The 14,753-nt window shown below is 39.7% G+C and overlaps 1 protein-coding gene and 1 long non-coding RNA gene across 5 annotated transcripts in view; both read left to right on the top strand.

Annotated features, from left to right (window-relative positions):
- The window catches only part of ADCY2 (adenylate cyclase 2), a 427,841-nt gene that overhangs the window by 274,223 nt on the left and 138,865 nt on the right, over nt 1-14,753 (top strand). The window lies entirely within an intron of this gene.
- LOC309657252 overlaps nt 1-14,753 on the top strand; it is a 110,334-nt gene that overhangs the window by 38,219 nt on the left and 57,362 nt on the right. The gene's annotated exons all lie outside the window — the stretch shown is intronic.

Here is a 14,753-nt window from a genome sequence, read left to right as displayed (position 1 = left end):
TTCTGATCAGTGGGGCAAGGAAAGGAAGGGCCAACACATATTTCAGAACAACTATTCAGTTACAGTGTTATTTGTATATAACTACATTGTTATCTGCTCGTCTATGGCATACAGTTTCATTGAGGGATTGCGTTTGAATGTTAAAGTATTCCATGTTACTCCTTGCAGTATTTAATACAATTGATCCCACATATTACATCTATACCTTATCATTTCCTTCTGTCGACGGTACTGTCAGCATCTCCACCTTCTTCTCAGAAGAAATTACCTGGCCACGTGTACGTCATGAGTTTTTCTTTTCTCTGAAATTCAGCAGTGTGGTCAGTTTTCACACATTCTCTCTGCCATCTTCTTCAACTGGCTTTACCTATTTCAGGCTGGAGGGGTTCCTTGCATATAGGCAGATGACCTTTGAGAGGCAAATCAGACCAGAATCAGTGTTACTCTGGAGTATTTTACTTTTATACTTTATAGCATGTGAGTGTGGAGGTCTGTTTGCACGGTGAGATCCCCTTTGGGTGATATAACATAACTGGTGTTGAGTTGTGTTGTCTCAGAACACGTGGGAGCAGTGGCCAGGGAGATGTGTGTGATGCTCATAGACCCTCCCACCATCTTGCTCTGGGCACCTGCACAGCCATGTGCCCTGCTGCCCGGTCTAGGGAACAGAGCTGTGCCTCTTATCCTAGGACATCCATAGTCTCCCACCCAAGGATTGAATGCTTTTTACCTTATGAGTGAAGTTTTTTCCACTAGAGGCTCTATTTTAAAGAGTTGGATTGATGGTAAACAGTTCAAGTTTAGAAGTATCAATTTACTGTCACCTGTGACTAGAGACATAATTTATAATTTGACTTGATTAGCCTTTTGTTCTCTAACTTCTCCAAACTGGAGAGTAATCACATGTGAATGACTGTTTCTTTTTTCCCACCTTCTATTAATGATGTGCTCTCTAAAAGTGTCTCAGCCATCTCAATCCTCATTGAGCTTGCAAATCAGAGCGAGTGGGACGAGCAGTCAGTGGCTATACAGTTGGAAGACACAAGTTTCAAGCCCCCAACAGACGTATTTTTTAGACAACCAAACTGGGGCTCAAAGGCTGGAGTGATTTAATTGAGGTCTTCTACGTAGTGACAGAGAAAGGGCAGGACTCGCATCTACTATTACCTAGGTGCTGTTTCTACTCTAAAGTACTGCTACTTTCTATCATACATAAATATGACTACTGACTCTTTTGTAAAAGTCAAAGAAAGATAAAGCAAGGCCTCTCAAATAGTAAGAGTATTAAATGTGTTCTGATTTGATTGATGTAAAGCAAGATTTCTAAGGATGGACCCAAGAGAAACAAACTAAATTTTATAACAAGAAACAGTGGCAATAGCAGTTGTTACTAGACCTTAACTTCAGAGATGTGCAAGTGATAGAGGTTGGTGCCAGTGGAGGATGCTTCTTCTCAGGGACTGCAAGCATGAAGCTGGCTGCAAGACAAGATGCAGCTGAGGGAAGATACTGACATATATGCACAGCCCTGGCAGGTATTTTCCAAGTACAGAGTTTTCAGCATTTGACTCTGAGTGGATACCTGGTCCTTTTATACTGCAGGAAAATAGTGAATAACATCATCTGTCTCCTCAGCACCACATGTAACACAGTGGCTGCTTAGGGATCTGGTGTCTGTTTCTTCTGGTAGCTACTTTCTATTGGGAGAAGAAAAATTTATAACAATATCCCTTCTATTTATTGAGTTGGTTTGGCATCCTGATGTAATTGAATTGCACTTAAAATAAGAACTAAATAGAAATAAGAATTTTGAAAGAGAAAAATTTTTTAATTCTTATAAAAAAGCATGTCCCTGTCAGCCTCCCTTTTGAAAAATACAGCAGGTTTCAATATTTATTACATGCATTGTTTAATGCAGGAAAAGGATATAATGTACATCACTATATCTTAGCTCAAAATTTAAGTACAAGTTATCTTTGCTTAAATTGGATTTTCCTATCAACCGAAATAATCTCAAAAGTAGCATAAATATAAAGTTAAATATCTGCTTTGTTTCATTATATTAGAAATGCTTTGGAGTGCAGAGTGTCCTGAATTTTGAGCAGTAGTATGTTGAAATTTACGAACTCTGTAGCTTTTCTCAGAGGCACAATTTAAAAGAACAAGTTCTTGGAAATAAAGGGATGTGTTAAAATGGAACTGTCAAACCAAGGTCAAGCTGTTCACTGGATAACCTTTGAATAGGCTGGAATTATCCAGATTCTCGGTAGCTAGACAATCTTTTCTAGCAAAAGAAAGAAATAGCAATGGTGTGCATCAATCAATTTTGTGACAACTTGATTTTCCAAAAGTCCCCTTAAGAAAATTCACCAGTGTATTTGGAGGTAATGTAGCTAAGTCATATCCAGTATATTAAACACTTAAGTTTGTGTGTTGCTTTCAGATAATTTGGCAGGGCACACAGCTATATTAGCAAAAAGCTGAAATATTAATGGAAATATTAACCTTGTCAGATTATGAACTGAGTTGAAATTTATCATGTGTGCCATAATATTGGGCTTTTCTTTCAGAGCAAAGCATTTTGTAATGGAAGACAGACATATTTAAAAGTGCCTTGATTTACCACATTTGAGTACAGGCTTTTGTTTAAGGCTTACCCCAATACCCAATGCTGTGATCACCAAGAGGAGATGTGCAGACCCCAGAGCACGGATCCTGTCCATGGAATCTGATCACAGGTCCTGCCATCCACCAGTGGTACCAGAATCACATGATAGTGGAGAAGCCATGGGTCCTTTCCTTTGGCTTGTTGGCTGTTACCAAAATCTTTATTCCATTCTACCTTCACACAAATTCTTAACACACACACAAAAAGAAAAATTTGGTTTACACAACATATGGAGTTGATTTCCTGTATTTTTCAAACTACCTATAAAAAGCCAGTCATCTGTCTACATGTGGGGCTAAAATAAAGATCATGGTTTACATTTGGTCGTTAAAATGAAGTTATGGGCATGAAAGAAAATTACTATATTTGATTCATCTTTTTTGTTCATAACATCTGTCTTTCAGGAAAGGCTGGCTCTGTGTGCTTTGGGGTTTAATGTATTCTTATTACAGAATGTAGGCAGAAGAGAGATGCTTAGAAATGTCTCAGGTTTGCCCCAAGCAGCCCTAAGGCAAGGACGTGGGTGTGGACATTTAGTTGGGAAGTGGTTCCAGGTGGCAGAGCGAGTGGACCAGGGAGGGTTCAGCTCCAGCTACTGAAAGGGGCAACTGGCAACAGGGGCTCAGTCCATCTGGAGACCCTCCAAGGGAAGTGTGGAAGATGTGCAGACCTGCCCACTGAGGGGTGTGGGTGCAGAAACTGGGGCATTTATCCATCATTTTATAAATGATTTTTTTTTAATATCCATCAATTACTTTCTCATTGGTTGAGGCACAGGAAACTGTAGATTTAGAAAGGAACAGCCTGCAGGTGACCTCCAAGGAAGACAGAGGGAATATGGTTAGGACACCACCAACATCGGCTCCAGAAAGCATAACTAGAAATGAATATAAACATTGGGAGAGTCGACTGACTGCACCGTATCCACGTGGACACTCAGCTTATCATCATATGGTAATAATGCAGAACGATGTCAACTAAGCATTGTGACCTTGTGCGTTTTGTTTTTTCTTAGCCCTTGACTCTTCCATCACCCATCAGAAGGTACAAAATTGGTTTTAATCTACTTAAGCTAATCATCAGACATCTCTGTAGACATAGATTCCACTGAGATTTCTAAACAGATAGCCTAGACCAGATTCATAATCTGGTTATTCATAATCTGTTATTCCTACATGCCAACACTTCTTGTCACTGTTTTCGAAGTTAACAAATATGGATTCAGTATCTACTTGCTATATGACAGAGATTTGATAGCACTCTCAGTAACATGCCTCCTTTTGCTCCCATCTGGGACTGCTTTGATCATGTCTGAGAGGGTGACCAGACAGGTCTTCTGATTTTGTTGACATCAGTTTCATACTCTGCTCAATAGGTTTCCTCTATTTGTTTAAATAGATTTTGAACATTATGAGCCCTTTATAATATTTTGACCTCACATCCAGTGATGCAATACACTGATCAATAAACAGAAAGAGAGATCATCCCATACAGGGTTAATCAATACATACAGTGTGCTCAATAGCTACCAGAATGGAATTAAGTGAATGCAGCATTAGCATAACTCAGTTCCAAACTTTAAGGGACAACGTCTGTTGTTTTGTTGTCTAAGTACTTCCTTGGATGTATCACGTGTTTTATGACCTTCAGACTTCCCAAATGTCTAACGATCTGGTTGGTCATGGAAGCCAAAACACAGAAAAATGACAATAAGTGGCAAATAGATGTATTTGTCAGGTGGGTAGCAAAAGAGGAGTAGATGATGGAACAGCTCTTTGTATTAAGATTACAAAAGGTAGTAAAGTGCCATTTATTTTAAAAATAAATCCCACTGTCTTTCCATGTGGGTTCTGAGATCAGAGAGGGAGCAGAATTGTATAGACACTAGATCATCAACCAAATGTATTGAACTCTCAATTTGTGTGTAACAAGGACACAGCTTTTCTTCTAAGTTTTAAAATACGGACATCTATTTTTCACGTCATTAGTAATTTCTTGGTAATCTGAGTTCCAAGTGGCTCCATTTTTCTGGGGTCACCTGTTCTGTTGAAAAACCAAAACATTACTTGATTTCTCACTCTATTTTTGACCTCAGTTATTTTCCATCCTCCTGCTTTTGCTTATCTTGGCCCCATCTGGATGCAGAGATGTCTCACACATTTTGCTGTAGTCCAGAATTTGAACTCACATTGTCACCTTTAAGCTAACATGATGCTGCTATATTGTTAGATCATTAATGAAATTTGGAGAATAACAGAAGGGAATTCGAGCTCAGAATACAAATCAAATCAAAATTCAATTTCAAGTAGTTGCCAATGTTTACCAACCATTTTCCAACCAGGAGACACTTTGAATGTTCTCTTTTTCCTTGGATGCAGCCTGCTGATATGAAGCTGGGGTCTCCCCTCCCCCTGAATGAGTCTTTCACTCCTCTCCCATACCCACAGTATCATTGTCTGCCAGAGAAAAACCCAAAGTAATCACTGCGTTATTTTGCAGAGTAGTTAAATTTCCCTTTGTGTGAACACCACTGATCCAGATTTTGCCCAGGCCTGGTATTTATGACCAAGAAGGTCATTAGGGCGGAGCTTTCAGATGGCGGAAGAGTAATACGCGGAGATCACCTTCCTCCCCACAAATACATCAGAAATACATCTACATGTGGAACAGCTCCTACAGAACACCTACCGAACGCTGGCAGAAGACATCAGACCTCCCAAAAGGCAAGAAACTCCCCACGTACCTGGGTAGGGCAAAAGAAAAAAGAAATAACAGACAAAAGAATAGGGACGGGACCTGTGCCAGTGGGAGGGAGCCGTGAAGGAGGAAAGGTTTCCACACACTAGGAGCCCCTTCGCGGGTGGAGACTGCGGGTGGCGGAGGGGGGAAGCTTCGGAGCCACGGAGGAGAGCGCAGCAACAAGGGTGCGGAGGGCAAAGTGGAGAGATTCCCGCACAGAGGCTCGGCGCCGAGCAGCACTCACCAGCCCGAGAGGCTCGTCTGCTCACCCGCCGGGGCGGGCATGGCTGGGAGCTGAGGCTCGGGCTTCGGTCGGATCGCAGGGAGAGGACTGGGGTTGGCGGCGTGTACACAGCCTGAAGGGGTTAGTGCACCACGGCTAGCTGGGAGGGAGTCCGGGAAAAAGTCTGCAGCGGCTGAAGAGGCAAGAGACTTTTTCTTGCCTCTTTGTTTCCTGGTGCGCGAGGAGAGGGGATTCAGAGCGCCACCTAAACGAGCTCCAGAGACGGGCGTGAGCCGCGGCCATCGGCGCGGACCCCAGAGACGGGCATGAGATGCTAAGGCTGCTGCTGCTGCCGCCACCAAGAAGCCTGTGTACGAGCACAGGTCACTCTCCACACCTCCCCTCCTGGGAGCCTGTGCAGCCTGCCACGGCCAGGCTCCCGTAATCCGGGGACAACTTCCCCGGAGAACGCACGGCGCGCCTTGGGCTGGTGCAACGTTACGACGCCTCTGCCGCCGCAGGCTCACCCCGCCTCCTCTGTACCGCTCCCTCACCCCGGCCTGGGTGAGCCAGAGCCCCCGAAGCAGCTGCTCCTTTAACCCCGTTCTGTCTGGGCGGGGAACAGACACCCTCAGGCGACCTACACGCAGAGGCGGGGCCAAATCCAAAGCTGAACCCCGGGAGCTGTGTGAACAAAGAAGAGAAAGGGAAATCCCTCCCAGCAGCCTCAGGAGCAGCAGATTAAATCTCCACAATCAACTTGATGTACCTGCATCTGTGGAATACCTGAATAGACAACAAATCATCCCAAATTGAGGAGGTGGACTTTGGGAGCAAAGATATATATATATTTTTTCCCTTTTTCTCTTTTTGTGAGTGTGTATGTGAATGCTTCTGTGTGTGATTTTATCTGTATAGCTTTGCTTTTACCATATGTCCTAGGGTTCTGTCTGTCCTTTTTTTTTGTTTTTGTTTTTGTTTATTAAGTATAGTTTTTAGCACCTGTTATCATTGGGGATTTGTTTTCTGGTTTGGCTGCTCTCTTCTTTCTTTCTTTCCTTTTTTGAAAAAATTTTTTATTACTTAAAAAAAATTTTTTTAATAATTATTTTTTATTTTAATAACTTTATTTTATTTTACTTTATTTTATCCCCTTTCTTCCTTTCTTTCTTTCTTTCTTTCTTTCTTTCTTCCTTCCTTCCTTCCTTCCTTCCTTCCTTCCTTCCTTCCTTCCTTCCTTCCTTCCTTCCTTCCTTCCTTTCTTTCTTTCTTTCTTTCTTTCTTTCTTTCTTTCTTTCTTTCTTTCTTTCTTTCTTTCTTTCTTTTCTCCCTTTTATACTGAGCCGTGTGGATGACAGGCTCTTGGTGCTCCAGCCAGGCATCACGGCTGTGCCTCTGAGGTGGGAGAGCCAAGTTCAGGACACTGGTCCACAAGAGACCTCCCAGATCCACGTAATATCAAACAGCAAAAATCTCCCAGAGATCTCCCTCTCAACGCCAACACCCAGATCCACTGAACGACCAGCAAGCTACAGTGCAGGACACCCTATGCCAAACAACTAGCAAGACAGGAACACAACCCCATCCATTAGCAGAGAGGCTGCCTAAACCCATAATAAGGCCACAGACACCCCAAAACACACCAGCAGACGTGGACATGCCCACCAGAAAGACAAGATCCAGCCTCATCCACAAGAACACAGGCACTAGTCCCCTCCACCAGGAAGCCTACACAACCCACTGAACCAACCTTAGCCACTGGGGACAGACACCAAAAACAATGGGAACTACAAACCTGCAGCCTGCAAAAAGGACACCCCAAACACAGTAAGTTAAGCAAAATGAGAAGACAGAGAAACACACAGCAGATGAAGGAGCAAGGCAAAAACCCATCAGACCTAACAAATGAAGAAGAAATAGGCAGTCTACCTGAAAAAGAATTCAGAATAATGATAGTAAAGATGATCCAAAATCTTGGAAATAGAATGGAGAAAATACAATAAAAATTTAACAAGGACCTAGAAGAACTAAAGAGCAAACAAACAGTAATGAACAACACAATAAATAAAATTAAAAATTCTCTAGAAGGGATCTATAGCAGAATAACTGAGGCAGAAGAACGAATAAGTGACCTGGAAGATAAAATAGTAGAAATAACTACTGCAGAGCAGAATAAAGAAAAAAGAATGAAAAGAATTGAGGACAGTCTCAGAGACCTCTGGGACAACATTAAATGCACCAACATTTGAATTATAGGAGTCCCAGAAGAAGAAGAGAAAAAAACAGGGACTGAGAAAATATTTGAAGAGATTATAGTTGAAAACTTCCCTAATATGGGAAAGGAAATAGTTAATCAAGAGTCCAAAACAGGATAAATCCAAGGAGAAACACGCCAAGACACATATTAATCAAACTATCAAAAATTAAGTACAAACAACAAATATTAAAAGGAGCAAGGGAAAAACAACAAATAACACACACGGGAATCCCCATAAGGTTAACAGCTAACTCTGCAAGCCAGAAGGGAGTGGCAAGACATATTTAAAGTGAAGAAGGAGAAAGACCTACACCCAAGATTACTCTACCCAGCAAGGATCTCATTCAGATTTGACGGAGAAGTTAAAATGTTTACAAACAAGCAAAAGCTAAGAGAATTCAGCACCACCAAACCAGCTTTACAACAAATGCTAAAGGAACTTCTCTAGCCAGGAAACACAAGAGAAGGAAAAGACCTACAATAAAAAACCCAAAACAATTAAGAAAATGGTGATGGAAACATACATATTGATAATTACCTTAAATATAAATGGATTAAATACTCCAACCAAAAGACATAGACTGGCTGAATGGATATAAAAACAAGACCCATATATATGCTGTCTACAAGAGACCCACCTCAGACCTAGGGACACATACAGACTAAAAGTGAGGGGATGGTAAAAGATATTCCATGCAAATGGAAATCAAAAGAAAGCTGGAGTAGCAATTCTCGTATCAGACAAAATAGACTTTAAAACAAAGACTATTACAAGAGACAAAGAAGAACACTACATAATGAACAAGGAATCAATCCAAGAAGAAGATATAACAGTTGTAAATATTTATGCACCCAGCATAGGAGCACCTCAATACATAAGGCAAATACTGACAGCCATAAAAGGGGAAATCGACAGTAGCACAATCATAGTAGCGGACTTTAACACCCCACTTTCACCAATGGACAGATCATCCAAAATGAAAATAAATAAGGAAACACAAGTTTTAAATGTTACATTAAACAAGATGGACTTGATTGGTATTTATAGGACAGTCCATCCAAAAACAACAGAATACACATTCTTCTCAAGTGCTCATGGAACATTCTCCAGGATAGATCATATCTTGGGTCACAAATCAAGACTTGGTAAATTTAACAAAACTGAAATCATATCAAGTATCTTTTCCAACCACAATGCTATGAGACAAGATATCAATTACAGGAAAAAATCTGTAAGAAATACAAACACATGGAGGCTAAACAACACACTACTTAATAACCAAGACATCACTGAAGAAGTCAAAGAGGAAATCAAAAAATACCTAGAAACAAATGACAATGAAAACACAATGACCCAAAACCTATGGGATGCAGCAAAAGGAGTTGTAAGAGGGAAGTTTATAGCTATACAAGCCTACCTCAAGAAACAAGAAACACCTCAAATAAACAACCTAACTTTACACCTAAAGCAATTAGAGAAAGAATAACAAAAAAACCCCAAAGTTAGCAGAAAGAAAGAAATCATAAAGATCAGATCAGAAATAAATGAAAAAGAAATGAAGGAAACAGTAGCAAAGATCAATAAAACTAAAAGCTGGTTCTTTGAGAAGATAAACAAAATTGATAAACCATTAGCCAGACTCATCAAGAAATAAAGGGAGAAAACTCAAATCAATAGAATTAGAAATGAAAAACTAGAAGTAACAAGTGACACTGCAGAAATACAAAGGACCCTGAGAGATTACTACAAGCAGCTATATGCCAATAAAATAGACAACCTGGAAGAAATGGACACATTCTTAGAAAAGCACAACCTTCTGAGACTGAACCAGGAAGAAATAGAAAATATAAACAGACCATCACAAGCACTGAAATGGAGACTGTGATTAAAAATCTTCCAACAAACAAAAGCCCAGGACCAGATGGCTCCACAGATGAATTCTATCAAACATTTAGAGAAGAGCTAACACCTATCCTTCTCAAACTCTTCCAAAATATAGTAGAGGGAGGAACACTCCCAAGCTCATTCTACGAGGCCACAATCACTCTCATACCAAAACCAGACAAAGATGTCATGAAGAAAGAAAACTACAGGCCAATATCACTGATGAACATAGATGCAAAAATCCTCAACAAAATACTAGCAAACAGAATCCAACAGCACATTAAAAGGATCATACACCATGATCAAGTGGGGTTTATCTCAGGAATGCAAGGATTCTTCAATATACGCAAATCAATCAATGTGATACACCATATTAACAAATTGAAAGAGAAAAACCATATGATCATCTCAATAGATGCAGAGAAAGCTGTTGACAAAATTCAACACCAATTTATGATAAAAACCCTCCAAACATTAGGCATAGAGGGGACTTTCCTCAACATAATAAAGGCCATATATGACAAACTCACAGCCAACATCATCCTCAATGGTGAAAAACTGAAACCATTTCCACTAAGATCAAGAACAAGACAAGGTTGCCCATTCTCACCACTATTATTAAACATAGTTTTGGAATTTTCAGCTACAGAAATCAGAGGTGAAAAAGAAATAAAAGGAATGCAAATTGGAATAGAAGAAGTAAAGATGTCACTGTTTGCAGATGACATGATACTATACATAGAGAATCCTAAAGATGCTACCAGAAAACTACTGGAGCTAACCAATGAATTTCGTAAATTAGCAGGATACAAAATTAATGCACAGAAATCTTTGCATTCCTATACACTAATGATGAAAAATCTGAAAGTGAAATTAAGAAAACACTCCCATTTACCACTGCAACAAGAAGAATAAGATATCTAGGAATAAACCTACCTAAGGAGACAAAAGACCTGTATGCAGAAAATTATAAGACACTGATGAAAGGAATTAAAGATGATACAAATAGATGGAGAGATATACCATATTTTTGGATTGGAAGAATCAACATTATGAAAATGACTCTACTACCCAAAGCAATCTACAGATTCAATGCAATCCCTATCAAACTACCACTGGTATTTTTCACAGAACTAGAACATAACATTTCACAATTTGTATGGAAACACAAAAGACCCCGAATAGCCAAAGCAATCTTGAGAATGAAAAGCGTAGCTGGAGGAGTCAGGCTCCCTGACTTCAGACTATACTACAAAGCTACTGTAATCAAGACAGTATGGTACTGGCCCAAAAACAGAAATGTAGATCAATGGAACAGGATAGAAAGCCCAGAGATAAACCCACGCACATATGGTCACCTTATCTTTGATGAAGGAGGCAAGAATATACAATGGAGAAAAGACAGCCTCTTCAATAAGTGGTGCTGGGAAAACTAGACAGCTACATGTAAAAGAATGAAATTAGAACACTCCCTAACATCATACACAGAAATAAACTCAAAATGGATTAAAGACCTAAGTGTAAGGCCAGACACTATCAAACTCTTAGAGGAAAACATAGGCAGAACACTCTATGACATAAGTCAGAGCAAGATCCTTTTTTACCCACCTCCTAGAGAAATGGAGATAAAAACAAAGTAAACAAATGGGACCTAATGAAACTTCAAAGCTTTTGCACAGCAAAGGAAACCATAAACAAGGTGAAAAGTCAACCCTCAGAATGGGAGAAAATATTTGCAAATGAAGCAAGTGACAAAGGATTAATCTCCAAAATTTACAAGTAGCTCATGCAGCTCAATATCAAAAAAACAAACAACCCAATCCAAAAATGGGCAGAAGACCTAAATAGACATTTCTCCAAAGAAGAAGATATACAGATTGCCAACAAACACATGAAGGAATGCTCAACATCATTAATTATTAGAGAAATGCAAATCAAAACTACAATGAGATATCATCTCACACCGGTCAGAATGGCCATCATCAAAAAATCTACAAACAATAAATGCTGGAGAGGGTGTGGAGAAAAGGGAACCCTCTTGCACTGTTGGTGGGAATGTACAATGATACAGCCACTATGGAGAAACAGTATGGAGGTTCCTTAAAAAACTAAAATAGAACTACCATATGACCCAGTAATCCCACTACTGGGCATATACCCTGAGAAAACCATAATTCAAAAAGAATCATGTACCACAATGTTCATTGCAGCACTATTTACAATAGTCAGGACATGGAAGTAACCTAAGTGTCCATCGACAGGTGAATGGGTAAAGAAGGTGTGGCACATATATACAATGGGATATTACTCAGCCATAAAAAGAAACAAAATTGAGTTATTTGTAGTGAGGTGGATGGACCTAGAGTCTGTCATACAGTGTGAAGTAAGTCAGAAGGAGAAAAACAAATACCGTATGCTAACACATATATATGGAATCTTTAAAAAAATAAAATGATCTTGAAGAACCTAGGGGCAAGACGGGAATAAAGACACAGACCTACTAGAGAATTGACTTGAGGATACGGGGAGGGGGAATGTTAAGCTGGGACAAAGTGAGAGAGTGGCATGGACATATATACACTACCAAACATAAAATAGATAGCTAGTGGGAAGCAGCCACATAGCACAGGGAGATCAGCTCGGTGCTTTGTGACCACCTAGAGGGGTGAGATAGGGAGGGTGGGAAGGAGGGAGATGCAAGAGGGAAGAGATATAGGGACATATGTATATGTATAACTGATTCACTTTGTTTTAAAGCAGAAATTAACACACCATTGTAAAGCAATTATACTCCAATAAAGATGTTTAAAAAAAAAAAAGAGGTCATTAATCTGATTTTAAATCATAAGCACTCTCTACCCAGGTCTCCACGTAAGTAGTACCAACAAAGAACAGAGGCTTTGAAATTAGATTTTTCTTTATTGTGACCTAGATAAAATGCACAGCAGATCCTTCATTCATTGAACAAATAACTACAGAGAAAATGCTACTTTCCAGGAACTCCTGCAGGAATTGAGAAATAAAGCAATAGACAAGCCCCCCACTTCACTACCCTTCACACCACCAGTCTCTTTGAGTGGAAGGAACCACATAAGGGGTTATATTGCCAATGTCCACAATAAAATCTAGTGGTATTTCCCCCACCAAAAAAAAATTTGTGGACTTGTCAATCTTTTCGCCTAAGACTGGAATATCTACAGTATTTTTCTGATATTGGTATAGCTATACTGCTTTTTTTTTTCATTAAGGTTTTTATAATTTATCTCTTTTTGGTGTATCTATTTTTATTTCTGATAGTTCTGTATTCTTATATTTAAGATGTGTTTATTGTGAGTAGTTTAGAGTTACATTTTGTCTTTTTTCAGTCCAATCTGACAGTATTAGTCAGTTATTTGGAGTATTTAGTCCATTTACATTTAATATAATTTCTGACACAATACGCTAATAACTGTCATTTTATGATTTATTTTCTATTTGCCCTACCTGTTTTTAGTTTTCTTTGATTCTTCTTTATTGATTTATTTTGGATTAATCAAGGATTTCTTTCCCATTTTCTCTGTTAGCCTGTTAGTCATACAGTTTTTCAAACTTTTTGTTGCTGATGTGGAAATTGCATCCATTCTTGACTTACTACAGTCTAACATAAATTGCTTTCTTTTGCCACTTCTTACACAATTCTAGGACCTCAAAACATTTTTATTCCATTGACTCCCATTTCATCTTTTGTATTATTGTCATTGTGCATTTCATTCTGTTATATTTTAGACCACACCAGACATTAACCTCATTATTTTGTACAGTTAATATTAATTTATATTTCCCCAGATGTATATATGGACATTTACCTTGTTAGAAAATTTTGATTTCTCCATTTCATTTCTTAATTTAAACGGAAACATCAAGGGGAATTTAACAAAAAAGTAAAAAGTTGATTATTAAATAAAAAGTGTTCTCTTACTTTTGTAAGTACCAATAAAATTCCCTTTGGTGTGTGACAAGTGTTATGACAAGTGTCAGCTCCCTGCCCTTTATCTAACTGCTTCTTTTGCCTCTGTTGCAAGGAGGTTGGTAACAATACCCGTCAGATGATGCTGTTGTTTTGATTCAGTTGGTTCACGTGAAGATGGCTCCTGGGAGCATGTGGTGCATAGCAGGTGCTCCTCGTCTGTTAGCTCCCCCTTTTTTCCCAGATCTCAGGCACGTGGCTTCCTCCAAATACCAGCCTGTCTTTCTAGCCTCATCTAACAGCTATGCACCGTGGGTGGGCCCCTTCCTGGTCATGAACAGCATGGTATTAGGGACACTGTCCCCTTCGTCTTTGCATTTACCATTAGTGCTTATGAAGGGGTCTGGCATTTAATGGGCAGTGATGGATGTTTTCTGATTGGGTTAATGAAGGACGGAAGGGATGAACAAACAATCAACACTCAGTAATGCCAGTTCATAGAGAAACGCTCCCTACCATGCACTGAGACCTCACACAGGCACACGCTGAGTCTCCTGTTGACGTTGCACCTGTCTTTTCCTGGGTCAGGCTGGGGATGGGCTGTGGTGAGGGTCATTTCATCTTCATCAAGATGCACTCCTGGCCTACCCTCTGCTCCCTTGGTGAAAGTTCCCAACAGCCCCAAAGCGATGTGCACTGTGGGTGGGCCCAGGGGACAGACACCTGGACCAGTGAATCTGTGAGCAAAGCCCAGCTTCCCCACCCCTTCCTCTACTCTCTCACCACTTTGTCCACCAAAAAGAAATTTTTTTAAAGAATAAAAGAGACAATGTGGAAGAAGGAGAAAATGTGGCATTCAACAAATGTTTGTTTATACACACTGAATGCCACTAGCTAAATCCACAATGCCTGAAGAATATGGTGTTTTCTGTAATAGATTAATGTTTAAAACACTCAAGGATGAATATCAACTTGCAAAGATTGCTGTCTATGATACTTTTTCTCAAAAAAAAAAAAATTGCATAGTTTCCTTGA

The sequence above is a fragment of the Balaenoptera physalus genome, assembly GCF_965194825.1.
Source record: "Balaenoptera physalus genome assembly, chromosome: 3".
Classification (NCBI taxonomy): domain Eukaryota; kingdom Metazoa; phylum Chordata; class Mammalia; order Artiodactyla; family Balaenopteridae; genus Balaenoptera; species Balaenoptera physalus.
This window is presented reverse-complemented; position numbering and strand designations above follow the sequence as displayed.